This window comes from Physeter macrocephalus, chromosome 11 (assembly GCF_002837175.3).
Source record: "Physeter macrocephalus isolate SW-GA chromosome 11, ASM283717v5, whole genome shotgun sequence".
Classification (NCBI taxonomy): domain Eukaryota; kingdom Metazoa; phylum Chordata; class Mammalia; order Artiodactyla; family Physeteridae; genus Physeter; species Physeter macrocephalus.
The window spans coordinates 169887559-169902743 of NC_041224.1; the positions used below are offsets into that span (position 1 = coordinate 169887559).

The window sequence follows — 15185 nt, forward strand, 5'->3', positions numbered from 1 at the left end:
CAAAAACCCCCCAAATTTAGCAGAAGGAAAGAAATCATAAAGATGAGATCAGAAATAAATGAAAAAGAAATGAAGGAAATGACAGCAAAGATCAATAAACCTAAAAGCTGGTTCTTTGCGAAGATAAGCAAAATGGATAAACCATTAGCCAGACTCATCAAGAAAAAAAGGGAGAAGACTAAAATCAATAGAATTAGAAATGAAAAAGGAGAAGTAACAACGGACACTGCAGAAATACAAAAGATTATTAGAGATTACTACGAGCAACTGTATGCCAATAAAACGGACAACCTGGAAGAAATGGACAAATTCTTAGTAATGCACGACCTGCCGAGACTGAACCAAGAAGAAATAGAAAATATGAACAGACTAATCACAAGCACTGAAATTGAAACTGTGATTAAAAATCTTCCAACAAACAAAAGCCCAGGACCAGATGGCTTCACAGGCGAATTCTATCAAACATTTAGAGAAGAGCTAACACCTATCCTTCTCAAACTCTTCCAAAAGATAGCAGAGGGAGGAACACTCCCAAACTCATTCTATGAGGCCACCATCACCCTGATACCAAAACCAGACAAAGACGTCACAAAGAAAGAAAACTACAGGCCAATATCACTGATGAACATAGATGCAAAAATCCTCAACAAAATACTAGCAAACAGAATCCAACAGCACATTAAAAGGATCAAACACCATGATCAAGAGGGGTTTATTCCAGGAATGCAAGGATTCTTCAATATACGCAAATCAATCAACGTGATACACCATACCAACAAACTGAAGGAGAAAAACCATACGATCATCTCAGTAGATACAGAGAAAGCTTCTGACAAAATTCAACACCTATTTATGATCAAAACCCTGCAGAAAGTAGGCATACAAGGAACTTTCCTCAACATAATAAAAGCCATATATGACAAACTCACAGCCAACATCATCCTCAATGGTGTAAAACTGAAACCATTTCCACTAAATCAGGAATAAGACCAAGTTTCCCCACTCTCACCACTTTTATTCGAATCCTAAGGAGGCTACCAGGAAACTACTAGAGCTAATCAATGAATTTGGTAAAGTAGCAGGATACAAAATTAATGCACAGAAATCTCTGGCATTCTTATACACTAATGATGAAAAATCTGAGAGTGAAATTAAGAAAACACTCCCATTTACCATTGCAACAAAAAGAATAAAATATCTAGGAATAAACCTACTTAAGGAGACAAAAGACCTGTATGCAGAAAATTATAAGACACTGATGAAAGAAATTAAAGATGATACACATCGATGGAGAGATATACCATGTTCTTGGATTGGAAGAATCAACATTGTGAAAATGACTCTACTACCCAAAGCAATCTACAGATTCAATGCAATCCCTATCAAACTACCACTGGCATTTTTTACAGAACTAGAAGAAAAAATTTCACAATTTGTATGGAAACACAAAAGACCCCGAATAGCCAAAGCAATCTTGAGAATGAAAAATGGAGCTGGAGGAATCAGGCTCCCTGACTTCAGATTATACTACAAGGCTACAGTAATCAAGACAGTATGGTACTGGCACAAAAACAGAAATATAGATCAATGGAACAGGATAGAAAGCCCAGAGATAAACCCACACACATATGGTCACCTTTTCTTTGATAAAGGAGGGAAGGATATACAGTGGAGAAAAGACAGCCTCTTCAATAAGTGGTGCTGGGAAAACTGGACAGGTACATGAAAGAGTATGAAATTAGAACACTCCCTAACACCACACACAAGAATAAACTCAAAATGGGTTAAAGACCTAAATGTAAGGCCAGACACTATCAAACTCTTAGAGGAAAACATAGGCAGAACACTCTATGACATAAATCACAGCAAGATCCTTTTTGACCCATCTCCTAGAGAAATGGAAATAAAAACATAAATAAACAAATGGGACCTAATGAAACTTAAAAGCTTTTGCACAGCAAAGGATACCATAAACAAGACCAAAAGACAACCCTCAGAATGGGAGAAAATATTTGCAAATGAAGCAACTGACAAAGGATTAATCTCCAAAATTTATAAGCAACTCATGCAGCTCAATAACAAAAAAACAAACAACCCAATCCAAAAATGGGCAGAAGACCTGTCATTAAGGTCCTCCAAAGAAGATATACAGATTGCCAACAAACACATGAAAGAATGCTCAACATCATTAATCATTAGAGGAATGCAAATCAAAACTACAATGAGATATCTTCTCACACTGGTCAGAATAGCCATAATTTAAAAATCTAGAAACAATAAATGTTGGAGAGGGTGTGGAGAAAAGGGAACACTCTTGCACTGTTGGTGGTTTGTGACCACCTAGAGGGGTGGGATAGGGAGGGTGGGAGGGAGGGAGACGCAAGAGGGAAGAGATATGGGAACATATGTATATGTATAATTGATTCACTTTGTTGTAAAGCAGAAACTAACACACCATTGTAAAGCAATTATACTCCAATAAAGATATTTAAAAAAAAAAGAAAAGGCCTAGTATGTTGTAAAAGATGAAAGACATAAAGAAAGGAAAATATCCATAAAACAACACAGCAGCATAGAAAAGAGTAGAAAGATATGTAAAAGAATACAATAGAACTGTATAAATGAAAAAATACAATAAAAATAGGCAGATTAAACAGATTAGACACAACTAAAGAGAATCTGTGAAGTATAAGACATATTTGAGAAAATTATCCTGAATGTTGCTACAGTCCCAAGCAGACTAAATAAAAATATATCCATGGGTAGCAAATTTCTATTTTTTAACTTGAGTGGTGGTTATAAGAGTGTTTGCTTTATAGTAACAACTCACTAAGCCATACTTTCATTTTGTTTTTGTGTTTTATTTTACAATAAAAAGATACCAAAGACAAAAACCTAGTCCATTCCTAGGTATGTTCATATCCAGCTAAATTATCACTGTATATGCAAGGCAAAATAAAGGCATTTTAAGATAAAGATAGAGTTTACTATTCATTGATCCTGTTTAAAAAGACATCTAAAGGATGCACTTCAGAAATGAACTGAACTCACAAGAAAAGAGTAAGATGTAAAAAGCAGTAATGAGCAGAGAAAACAGGTAAACGTGAGAAAATCTAAACAAACTCTGAATTTATAAAATGAAAATAATAACTACACAATAATCAATCTGGGAAATATAACACAAGATGGGACTGAAATAATAAGTAACAATAACATATAAAACGAGATGGATAACTGAAGCTAAAACATTCTAATGTTCTTGTAGTGGTCATGACAATCATAGACATAATTGTTAATTTTAGACTCTGTTAAGTCGGTATACAGCCATACCTTGTTTTACTGTGCTTTGCTTTATTGTGTGTTTATCTGTGTTTCACAGATATTGTGCTTTTTACAAATTGAAGACTGTGGCAACCCTGTGACGAGCAAGTCTATTGGCACCATTTTTTTCCAATAGCATTTGCTCACTTCTTGTCTCTGTGTTATAGTTTGGTAATTCTTGCAATATTTCCAAAGTTTTCATTATTATTATACTTGTTGTGCTAACCTGTGATCAGTAATCTTTGATGTTACTATTGTAATTATTTTGGGGTGCCATGAACTGGGCCCATATAAGACAGCAAACTTAAATCAATAAATATTGTATGTGATCTGAGACCAACTGGCTGTTCCCCCATCTCTCTCCCTTTCCTCGGGCTCCCCTATTCCCTGAGACACAACAATATTGAAATTAGGCCAATTAATAACCCTACAATGACCCTTAAGTGTTCAAGTGAAAGGAAGAGTCACACAGCTCTCACTTTAAATCAAAAACTAAAAATGACTAAGCTTAGAGAGAAAGGCATGTCAAAAGCCAAGAAGGCCAAAAGGTAGGTCTCTTGCACCAAACAGTTAGCCAAATTGTGAATGCAAAGGAAAAGTTCTTGAAGGAAATTAAAAGTGTTGCTCCAGTGAACACATGAATGATAAGAAAGCGAGACAGCCTTACTGCTGATATGGAGAAAGTTTTAGTAGTCTGGATAGATCAAACCAGCTACAACATTCTCTCAAGTCAAAGCCTAATCCAGAGCAAGGCCCTAACTCTCTTCAATTCTATGAAGTCCTGAGAGAGATGAGGAAGCTGCAAAAGTGAAGCTAGCAAAGGTTGGCTCAGGAAGTTTAAGGAAAGAAGCTGTCTCCATAACATAAAAGTGCAAGGTGAAGCAGCAAGTGCTGACATAAAAGTTGCAGCAAGGTATCCAGAAGATCTAGCTAAGATAATTAATGAAGGTGGCTACACTAAACAACAGATTTTCAAGGCAGACAAAACAGCCTTCTATTGGAAGAAGATGCCACCTAGGACTTTCCTAGCCGGAGAGAAGTCAGTGCCTGGCGTCAAAGCTTCAAAGGATAGGCTGACTCTCTTGTTAGGGGCTAATGCATTTGGTGACTTTAAGTTGAAGCCAGTGCTCATTTACCATTCTGAAAATCCTAGGACCATTAAGTATTATGCTAAATCTACTCTGCCTGTGCTCTTTAAATGAAACAACAAAGCCTAGATGACAGCACATCTGTTTATAACATGGTTTATAATTTTAAGCCTATTGTTTTAAGATCTACTGCTCAGAAAATAAGATTCCTTTCAAAATATTACTGCTCGTTGACCATGCACCTTGTCACCCAACAGCTCTGATGGAGATGTACAATGAGATTAATGTTATTTTCATGCCTGCTAACACAGCATACATTCTGCAGCCCATGGATCAAGGAGTAATTCCAACTTTCAAGTCTTATTATTTAAGAAATACATTTAAGGCTATAGGTGCCATAGACAAGTGATTCTTTTGATGGATCTGGGCAAAGTAAACTGAAAATTTTCTGGAAGGGATCCACCATTCTAGATGCCATTGAGAACACCTGTGATTCATGGGAAGCAGTTAAAATACCAACATTAACAGGAGTTTGAAAAAAGTTGATTCCAACTCTCCTGGGGGACTTTGAGGGGTTCAAGACTTCAATGGAGGAAGTATCTGCAGATATGGTAGAAAAAGCAAAGGAATTGGAATTAGAAGTGGAGCCTGAAGATGTGACTGAATTGCTGCAATTTTATGATAATATTTTAACAGATGGCGAGCTGCTTCTTAGGGATGAGCAAAGATAGTGGTTTCTTGAGATGAAATCTACTCTTGGTGAAGATGCTGTGAATATTGTTGAAATGACAATAAAGGATTTAGAATGTTACATAAATTTAGTTTATCAAGCAGTGTCAGGATTTAAGAGGTTTCCAGTTTTGAAAGTTCTATTCTGGGTAAAATGCTACCAGACAGCATTGCATGCTACAGAGAAATCATTTGTAAAAGGAAGAGTCAACTGCTGCGACAAACTTCATTGTTGTCTTATTTTAAGAAATGGCCACAGTGAGCCCAACCTTCAGCAACCACCACCCTGATCAGTCAGCAGCCACCAACATGGAGACAAGATCCTCCACCAGCTAAAAGATTATGATTCACTGAAGGCTCAGGTGGTGGTTAGCATTTTTAGCAATAAAGTATTTTTAAAAGAAGTTCTACTGATGGTAAATGCTATCAAACAGCATCTTATGCGACAGAGAAATTATTTGCAAAAGGAAGAGTCAATCAATGCAGCAAACTTCATTGTTGTCTTATTTTTTTAAATCGCCATAGTCACCCAACCTTCAGCAAACACCGCCCTGATCAGTCAGCAGCCATCAACATTGAGGCAAGACCCTCCACTTGCAAAAGGATTACAACTCATTGAAGCCTCAGGTGGTGGTTAGCATTTTTAGCAATAAAGTATTTTTAAATTAAGGTATGCACTTTTTTAAAGACATAATGCTATTTATACCATACTTAATAGACTGCAGTTTAGCACAGACATAACCTTTATATGCACTGGGAAACCAAAAAGTTCATGTGACTTGCTCTACTGTGGTGGTCTGAAACTGAACCCCCAATAACTCCAAGGTATGCCTGCATAAGTTAAAAATTTCACGGTAATAACCACTCAGAGAACAGATATAGAATATATATAACTTCTAGACAACTGGGAAAATGAAATAAAGAAATCTTAATCATTTAAATAGAAGAGAGGAAAGAAGGGGAAAAAGCAAAGAGAAATTATGATAAAGAGAAGCACACAGCAAGATAAGAGAAATAAATAAAAGTATATCAGCAGTCATAATATACAGATTTAACTCACCAGTTAAAAGATAGAAACTCTCTGGATCAAAAACAAAATCCAGTTATATGTTATTTACAAAAGGCACACCTAAAACATAATGACAAAGAAATATTGAAAGTAAAGAGATGGAAAAAGATATATCAGACCAGCATTAACCAATAGAAAGCTGGAATATCTTTAATGATAGCAGGAAAATGAACTTTAAGGCCAAAAAAATATTAAAATTAGGCAGGGTCACTACATAATAATAAAAGGAACATTTCACTAGAAAATAACACTATTCCAAGACTAACACACTCAAAAATTTTTGAAGAGCCTTAAACCACATAAAGCAAAAACGGTGAGATTTCCAAGAAGAAACGGACAAATCTGCAATCATAGTGGGCACTTTAACTACCTCTTTTATAACTAACTGATCATGCAGGAAAATAATTGGTGAAGCTATGGAAGATATGCATGATGTTCGTGAAAATATATAAAATTTGCTATCTAACAGTTAGAGAATGACTATACAGTCATTTCAAGTATTCATGGCACATTTACAAAAGTTAACCAAATAATAGGTCACAAAGCAAATCTCAAAAACCACAGAAATAAAACCATATATGTTTTCTTGTCCAAACAGAAAGCAATAAAACTAAAACTCATTTACAAAAAGATAGCTCAAAAATCCTATATACATGAAAACTTAAGAACCCATTTTAAAATAATTCATGGCCCAAGGTAAAAAACCACAATAAATAACAGTAAAAATGCTATATATTATAACTTGTGAGATACATCTAAAGCTATTCTTAGAAATTCAGTTTTATTAAAAAAAAGAATGATTAAATATTAGTGAGCTGGATGTCCAACTCAAAAGTTTAATAAAAGAAACAAAAGAAACTAACAGAAAGTAAAAGGAATGAAGTAATAAAGGAAGATCATCAAAGAAACAGAAAAATTGAGAGGCTTGATAAAAGCTGTTTCTGGAAAAAGACTAATAAAATGGACAAATCTCCAGCAAACTGAGCAAGAAAAGAGGAGGAAAGTTACAAATCAGTAATATTAGTCATTTAAAAGAAAACATTACTACAGTTACAATACAGATTAAAAACTAAAGCACTTCTATGAATAATATGATGCCAAAGAATTTAAAAACAAAAATATAACATTTTCTATAAAAACATAACTTACCAACATTGACTCAAGAAAAAATTGAAAACCTGAATATAACTATAAATATTAAAAAAAAATTAAATCAGTATTTGAAAAGCCACTCATATGCACCTAGAAAGGAAAAAAAAGAAAAAAATACACTCTGATAGCTAGAAGTGCATTCAGAGGAAACCTTCAGAGGAACTGTCTATCTTATATAAACTATTCCAAATTACTTTCATGATGTTAGTATAATCATGATGCCAAAATCAGACAAATACAACATTAGAAAGGAAAATTACAGGTCAACTTAGACAATAAAATCTTAAATAAAATATTAGCAAACAAAATCCAGCAATATATTAAAAATATATGTCACAGAAGTTAAGTTTATTCCAAGAATTGAAAGATGGTTTAACACTGAAAAAGAAAAAACCTATTAATGTAACTCACACCACTAGGTGATTAAAGAAAAAAACATAAGAATTTCCTTATATCAGTATACTAAGAATATAATTTATGTATCAAAAACCTAGAGCAGATACCATACTAAATGGCTAAAACCTAAAACACATGGCTTCAAAGTAAAAAGCAAGGATATATACATATAAAACTTAGTAGACAGAGCAACAAAACCAAACCAAACCACACATCCCCAAACACACACAAAATAAAAAGTATGAGAATCAAAAAGATACAAAGCCATCATTACTTACAAATAGCAGTTCTGATTTTTCTTTTAATATAGTCATCTACATAAAAAATCCAAGTGAATCTGTAAATTAGTGGAACTAATATGAATTCACCAATATTGCTATGTACAAGATCAACAACATTCCTATGCTTTGCCAAGAAAAACAGATATTCTAATTTTTGTCAACAGGAATAAAATAAGTTAATAGAAATAAATCTAATAATATATGTATAAATCATTACAAAAATTAGAAAATATTATTGAAAGACATAAAAACAAGGAAATAAATGGGAAAATATGAATATATATGCAAATTTGTGTTTTAGATTCAATATCCAAAGATCACAGTTTTCTCCAAATTAATTTAAAAATTCAATACACACTGAGGAACAAAAGACCAAGAATAGCAAAGACAGTGAAGAGGCAGGAGGAAGGTCAGGGGAAATAAGGAGAGAATGATAGGATAAGTGTGAAGAGGGGAAAGATCTCACCTTTCCAGATTAAAGACATACCGTAAAGCTATGGCCCTTCAGATTTTTCAATTTTGACTCAGGGAGAGGCAAGCAGACAAATGGAATTGAATGAAGAGCCTAGAAATAGACTCACAAGCATGCATAGGAATTTGGCATATGGCAAAGTTGCTTTTCAAATCAGTAGGGAAGGGATTAACTGACTATTCAATGAATAGTTCAGTCAACTGAGTTATCTATATAAAAAGAGAAAAAAATAAGATCCCCACCTCACACATATATATAAATTAATTCCTAATAAATTAAAGATTCAATATGCCAATTTTGAAAAGAAAACAAAAGGGACTATCTTAGTTCATTGAGACAGGAATGGATTTCATTTTAAAAGATTCAAAGAAATCAACAACTTAACTTTACACCTAATAAAACTAGAATTCAGTAGCAGAAAGAAAACTGGAAAATCCATGACTATGTAGAATTAAACAGCATGCTTTCAAACAAGCAATTGGTCAGAAAAGAAATCACAGGAAAAATTATAAAATATTTAGAGAAATGAAATGAAAGCACAAAATATTATTTCACTGGATGCAATGAAAGCAGTTCTAAGAGAAAAATTTATATCTCTAAACCCTTACCATTTACAAATAAGAAACCTCTCAAATCAACAACTTAACTTTACACCTCAAGGAACTAGAAAAAGAAGAATAAACTAAACCAAAAGTTAGCAGAAGGAAAGAAATGATAAAGATTGAAGCATAAATAAATGAAACAGAAAACAGAACAACAGAAAAAAACCAGCAAAACTTAGATTTTTGAAAAGATAAACAAAACTGACAAACTCTTGGCTAGATTAAGAAAAAGAGAGAGAAGATTCAACTAAAATCAGAAATTAAAGAGAAGACCTTACAAGAAACTAAATTATACACCAACAAATTGAATAATTTCGAATGGATAAATTCCTAGAAACATACAATCTACCAGGACTGAATCATGAATAGAAAATTTGAACAGACCCATAATCAGTAAGGACACTGAATTAGTAATCAAAAATCTCCCAACAAAGAAAAGGCCAGGACCAGATGGCTTACTGGACATTCTTAAAAAACATTTAAAGAAGTAGTAGGACCACTCCTCCTCAAACTTTCCCTAAAAAACTGAAGAGAACACTTCCAAACTAATTTTATGAGACCAACATTAACCTGATACCAAAGCCAGGGAAAGATACTACAAGAAAAGAACATTACAGCTCAATATTCTTGATGAAAACTGATGTAAAAGTCCTCAGCAAAATGCTAGCAAACTGGGGGCGGGCTCCAGCGCGGGAGTCCATGTGGGCGCCGGCGCCGTGGGGAGCAGCACAGGGTGGCCATGGCGGAGCTGCAGCAGCTCCGGGTGTAGGAGGCGGTGGACTCTAAGGTGAAGAATCTGGAGAGAGAACATCTGGAAGATTCAGGGCCTCATGTTCCGGTGCAGCACTGGCTGTTGTGAGGACAGCCAGGCGTCCATGCAGCAAGTTCACCAGTGCATTGAGCACTGCCATGCACCTCTGGCTCAAGCCCAGGCCCTGGTGACCAGCGAGCTGGAGGAGTTCCAGGACCGCCTGGCCCGATGCACTATGCATTGCAACGACAAAGCCAAAGATTCAATAGATGCGGGGAGTAAAGAGCTTCAGGTGAAGCGGCAGCTGGAGAGTTGCGTGACCAAGCGTGTGGATGACCACGTGAACCTCATCCCAACCATGACCAAGAAGATGAAGGAGTCTCTCTCATCCACTGGGAAATAGCTGTCTGCTACTGGCCATCGGGGCTGAAGGCAGGAATCTATTTAAAAAGAGGAATGGGGATTTGGGTTTTCTAAGGAAAGTTTATGAATGAGGAAATTAACCATGGCAGCAAGTTTAAGGCCTATGTCATTTGCCTCTGGACACTGGTTCCTTTGTGTTTGAATCCTATAAAGTGAAAAAACCTGGTGCTAAAATTCGGGTCAGAGATAGCACAGGAGAATTTTTGTGAGCCTGAATTTCATGTGGCCAGGGCTTATTCTGGCATCAGGGAGTTTCCCTTGTACCAAACCAGAGCCCTCCAAGGTACCAGATTCTCTTAGTACACAGATACCAACAGGCTGGCAGGTTCATCTGACCTGCTTATGATCTGGTGGAGTGTGAGGAGAGGTGTTTCTATTTGTTGCCAACCTCCTGTTTGCCAGAAGGATCACTACATTTTCCATAAACTGGAAATAAAACAAAATCCAGGAGGTCACTAATTTAGAAGGGGAAAGGGGGCTTCTGGGGATTTGTTTTGCTTGGTTTTGTTTTATATACGAGGGCATGAAGTTGCTTTAAAGATGTAGAGTTGGGAGAGGTAGTTTGGATAAAAACTTTGAAAGGGTCCTTTCTGGCCATCAAGATGTGGATGCGCATTTCTTAAAATTCTCCCACATGACACCTTTCAGCCTGGAGACGCTGCAAGAATATAAGAAGCGCTATCACACTGGTAGGGGAACCAAACCTTCCCTCTAACTGGCAGCCACGATGAGCCCTGAGGCTGTCTGCAGCAGAGTCAGCCGAGTGACAAGACAATCTTGCAGTGACACTCACGCTTGAAGGGAAAGGGGACTGTGACTGTGCTGTATGCTAGTATTCCGGAATGAACAGCGAAAGGGAATGTTAGCTGCTTAATTAAGAGAGTTATGAAGTACTGGCTTTGGAAAAATCTGGTTTTCATAAATCAAAATAGAACGAAAGCCGAAACCCAATATTGCTTACTTTGCCCCCTGTAATAACAGAGCTCTGTTGAAACGATCCCTTGGCAACACGAAGGTCAGAGGAGAAAAAGAAAGCAACTCAGGGGCAAGCTGTGACTCCTTCAGAGCAAAAAACGGGACAGCCCTTCATTACCAAATACCACTTTTGTGACATGCGTTGTTCTTGCCCCAGTTCTGGCACCTTATCGTTTTTTCAAGGACCTCATTGTGTTTTTACCAACTTATTACTTGAAATGATAATATAGCCTGACTATTTGCTATTTCAAGACTGTGATATATTTTCCTAGTGGTTTGGTTTTAAACATAAATAAGACTTAATTTTTCTTCCAAAAAAAAAAATGCTAGCAAACTGAATTCAACGGCACATAAAAAGGATTATACGCCATGACCAAGTGAGATCTTGGAATGAAAGAATGGTTCAAGATTCAAAAAATCAATCAATGTAATACACCACATTAACAGAACGAAGGACAAAAACCACATGATCATCTCAACTGATACAGAAAAAGCATTTGACAAAGTTCAATACCTTTTCATGATAAAAAAAAAAGCACTTAACAACAAGCTAGGAATAGAATGAAACTACCTCAACATAACAAAACCATGTATGAAAAGCCCACAGCAAACATCATACTCAATGGTGAAAAACTGAAAGCTTTCCTCTCAGATGAGTAACAAGGTAAGGATGCTCCCTCTCACCATTTCTATTCAACATAGCACTGAATGTCTTACCCAGAGCAGTTAGGCAAGAAAAAGAAATAAAAGACATCCAAATTGGAAAGGAAGAAGTAAAATTATGTCTGCTTGCAGATAATATGATCTTATATGTAAAAAACCCTAAAGATTTCACACACAAAAAACCTGTTAGAACTAATAAGAGAACCAGCAATATTACAGGAAACAAAATCAACATACAAAAATTAGTTATGGGACTTCCCTGCTGGCGCAGTGGTTAAGAATCTGCCTGCCAATGCAGGGGACGTGGGTTCAAGCCCTGGTCCAGGAAGATCCCACATGCCGCGGAGCAACTAAGCCCGTGCGCCGCAACTACTGAACCTGCGCTCTAGAGCCCTCGAGCCACAGCTACTGAGTCTGCATGCCACAACTACTGAAGCCTGCATGCCTACAGCCCACGCTCTGCAACAAGAGAAGCCACCACAATGAGAAGCACATTCACTGCAACGAAGAGTAGCCCCCACTTACCACAACTAGAGAAAGCCTGTGCACAGCAACGAAGACCCAACGCAGCCAAAAATAAATAAATAAAATAAATAAATTAAAAAAAAACTAGTTATGTTTCTATACACTAACAATGAAGAATACCAAAAGGAAATTAAGGGGGGGAAATCCCATTTAAAATAAGCATCAAAAATAATAAAATACTTAGAAGTTAACTAGACCAAGGGGTCAAAAGACTTGGACAATTAAAATTACAAAATTTTATGAAAGAAATTTAAAAAGACACAAATAAATGGAAAGACACCCCATGCTCATGGACTGGAAGACAATATTGTTAAAACATCTATACTACCCAAAGTGATCTACAGAGTCAACATAATCCCTATCAAAATCCCAATAACCCTTTTGTAGAAATAGAAAAAAAATCTTAAAATTCATATGGAATCTCAAAGGACCCTTAATAGCCAAAACAACCTTGAAAAAGAAGAAAAAAGTTGGAGGTCTCACACTTCCTGATTTCAAAACATATTACAAAACTACAGCAATCAAAACATTTTTGACTTAAATAAAGACAAACATGCAGACCAATGGAACAGAATAAAGAGCCCAGAAATAAATCTTTATGCATGTGGTCAAATGATCTTTGACAAGGGTGCCAATGGGGAAAGGATAGGCTCTTCAACAAATGATGCTGGTAAAACTGAATATTCATACGCACAAAAAAATAAAGTTGGCTCTTACCTTACCCCAAATACAAAAATTAACTCAAAATGAACTGAAGACCTAAATGTAAAACCTAAAACTATAAAACTACTAGAAGAAAACATAGGGGGAAAGCTTCATGACATTGGATTTGGCAGTGATTTCTTGGGTCTGACACCAAAAGCACAGCAACAAAAGCAAAAATAGACAAATGGGTCGACATTAAAATTTAAAACTTCCTTGCATCAAAGGAAACAAGCAAAGTAAAAAGACAACCTACAGAATGGGAGAAAAAGTTTGCAAACCACATATCTGATGGGGGTTAATATCCAGAATATATAAAGAACTCCTACAACTCAACAACAAAAAAGCAAATAAATTTGATTAAAAAATAGGCAAAGGACTTCAATAAACATTCGTCCAAAGATGGTATGCAAATGGCTAATAAGCATATAAAAAGATGACTCAATATCACTGATCATTACAGAAATGCAAATTAAAACTACGAGATATCACTTCATGCTCATTAGGAGGGCCACAATCAAAAAAGCAGAAATAACAAGTATAGGTGAGGATGTGGAGAAATTGGAACCCTTGTGCACTGTTAATGGGAATGTAAAATGGTGCAGCTTCTACGGAAAACAGTATGAAGGTTCCTCAAAACATTAAAAATAGAATTGTCACATGATCCAGCAATTCCAATTCTGGGCATATATGCAAAAGAATTGAAAGAATGATCTCAAAGAGATATTTGTACACTCATGTTCATTGCAGCATTATTCACAACAGCCAATAAGTGAAAGCAACTCAAGTGTCCATCAGTGGATGAATGGATAAACAAAATGTGGTACATACATACAATGAAATAGTATTCAGTCTTAAAAGAAGATGGAAATCCTGTCTCATGCCACAACATGGAAAAACACTGAGGACATTATCCTAACTGAAGTAAGTAGTCACAAAAAGATAAATCCTGCGTGATTCCACTTATATTAGATATCTAAAATAGTCAAACTCATAGAAACAGAAAGAGGAATGGTGGTTGGCAGGGGCTAGGAGGAGGGGAAGATGGGGAATTGTTCAATGGGTACAGAGTTTAGTTTTGCAAGATGAAAAAGTTCTAGAGGGCTGGGAGAGAAGATGGCGGAAGAGTAAGACGCGGAGATCACCTTCCTCCCCACAGATACATCAGAAATACAACTACACGTGGAACAACTCCTACAGAACACCCACTGAACGCTGGCAGAAGACCTCAGACCTTCCAAAAGGCAAGAAACTCCCCACGTACCTGGGTAGGGCAAAAGAAAAAAGAATAAACAGAGACAAAACAATAGGGACGGGACCTGCACCACTGCGGGGGAGCTGTGAAGGAGGAAAGGTTCCCACACACTAGAAGCCCCTTCACGGGCGGAGACTGAGGGTGGCGGAGGGGGAAACTTCAGAGCCACGGAGGAGAGCGCAGCAGCGGGGTGCGGAGGGCAAAGCGGAGAGATTCTCGCAGAGGATCGGTGCCGACCGGCACTCACCGCGGGTGGCGGAGTGGGGAAGCTTCAGAGCCACAGAGGAGAGCACAGTAACAGGGGTGCGGAGGGCAAAGCAGAGAGATTCTCGCAGAGGATCGGTGCCGACCGGCACTCACCAGCCCGAGAGGCTCGTCTGCTCACCCGCCGGGGCGGGTGGGGGCTGGGAGCTGAGGCTCAGGGCTTCTGTCTGAAGCCAGGAGAGGACTGGGGTTGGCGGCCTGAACACAGCCTGAAGGGATTAGTGCACCACGGCTAGCCGGGAGGGAGTCCGGGAGAAGTCTGGAGCTGCTGAAGAGACAAGAGACTTTTTCTTGCCTCTTTGTTTCCTGGTGCGAGAGGAGAGGGGATTAAGCAGGCCGCTTAATGGAGCTCCAGAAACGGGCACGAGCCGCGGCTATCAGCGCGGACCCCAGAGACGGGCATGAGACGCTAAGCCTGCTGCTGCCGCCACCAAGAAGCCTGTGTGCGAGCACAGGTCACTCTCCACACCTCCCCGCCCGGGAGCCTGTGCAGCCCGCCACTGCCAGGGTCCCGGGA

General features: G+C 37.4%; 1 protein-coding gene and 1 pseudogene across 5 annotated transcripts in view; one reads left to right on the forward strand and one right to left on the reverse strand.

The window, feature by feature from the left end:
* Positions 1–15185, reverse strand: part of RPS6KA5 (ribosomal protein S6 kinase A5) — a 194608-nt gene that overhangs the window by 53455 nt on the left and 125968 nt on the right. The gene's annotated exons all lie outside the window — the stretch shown is intronic.
* LOC102985407 (protein FAM136A-like) lies at positions 9850–10264 on the forward strand (annotated as a pseudogene).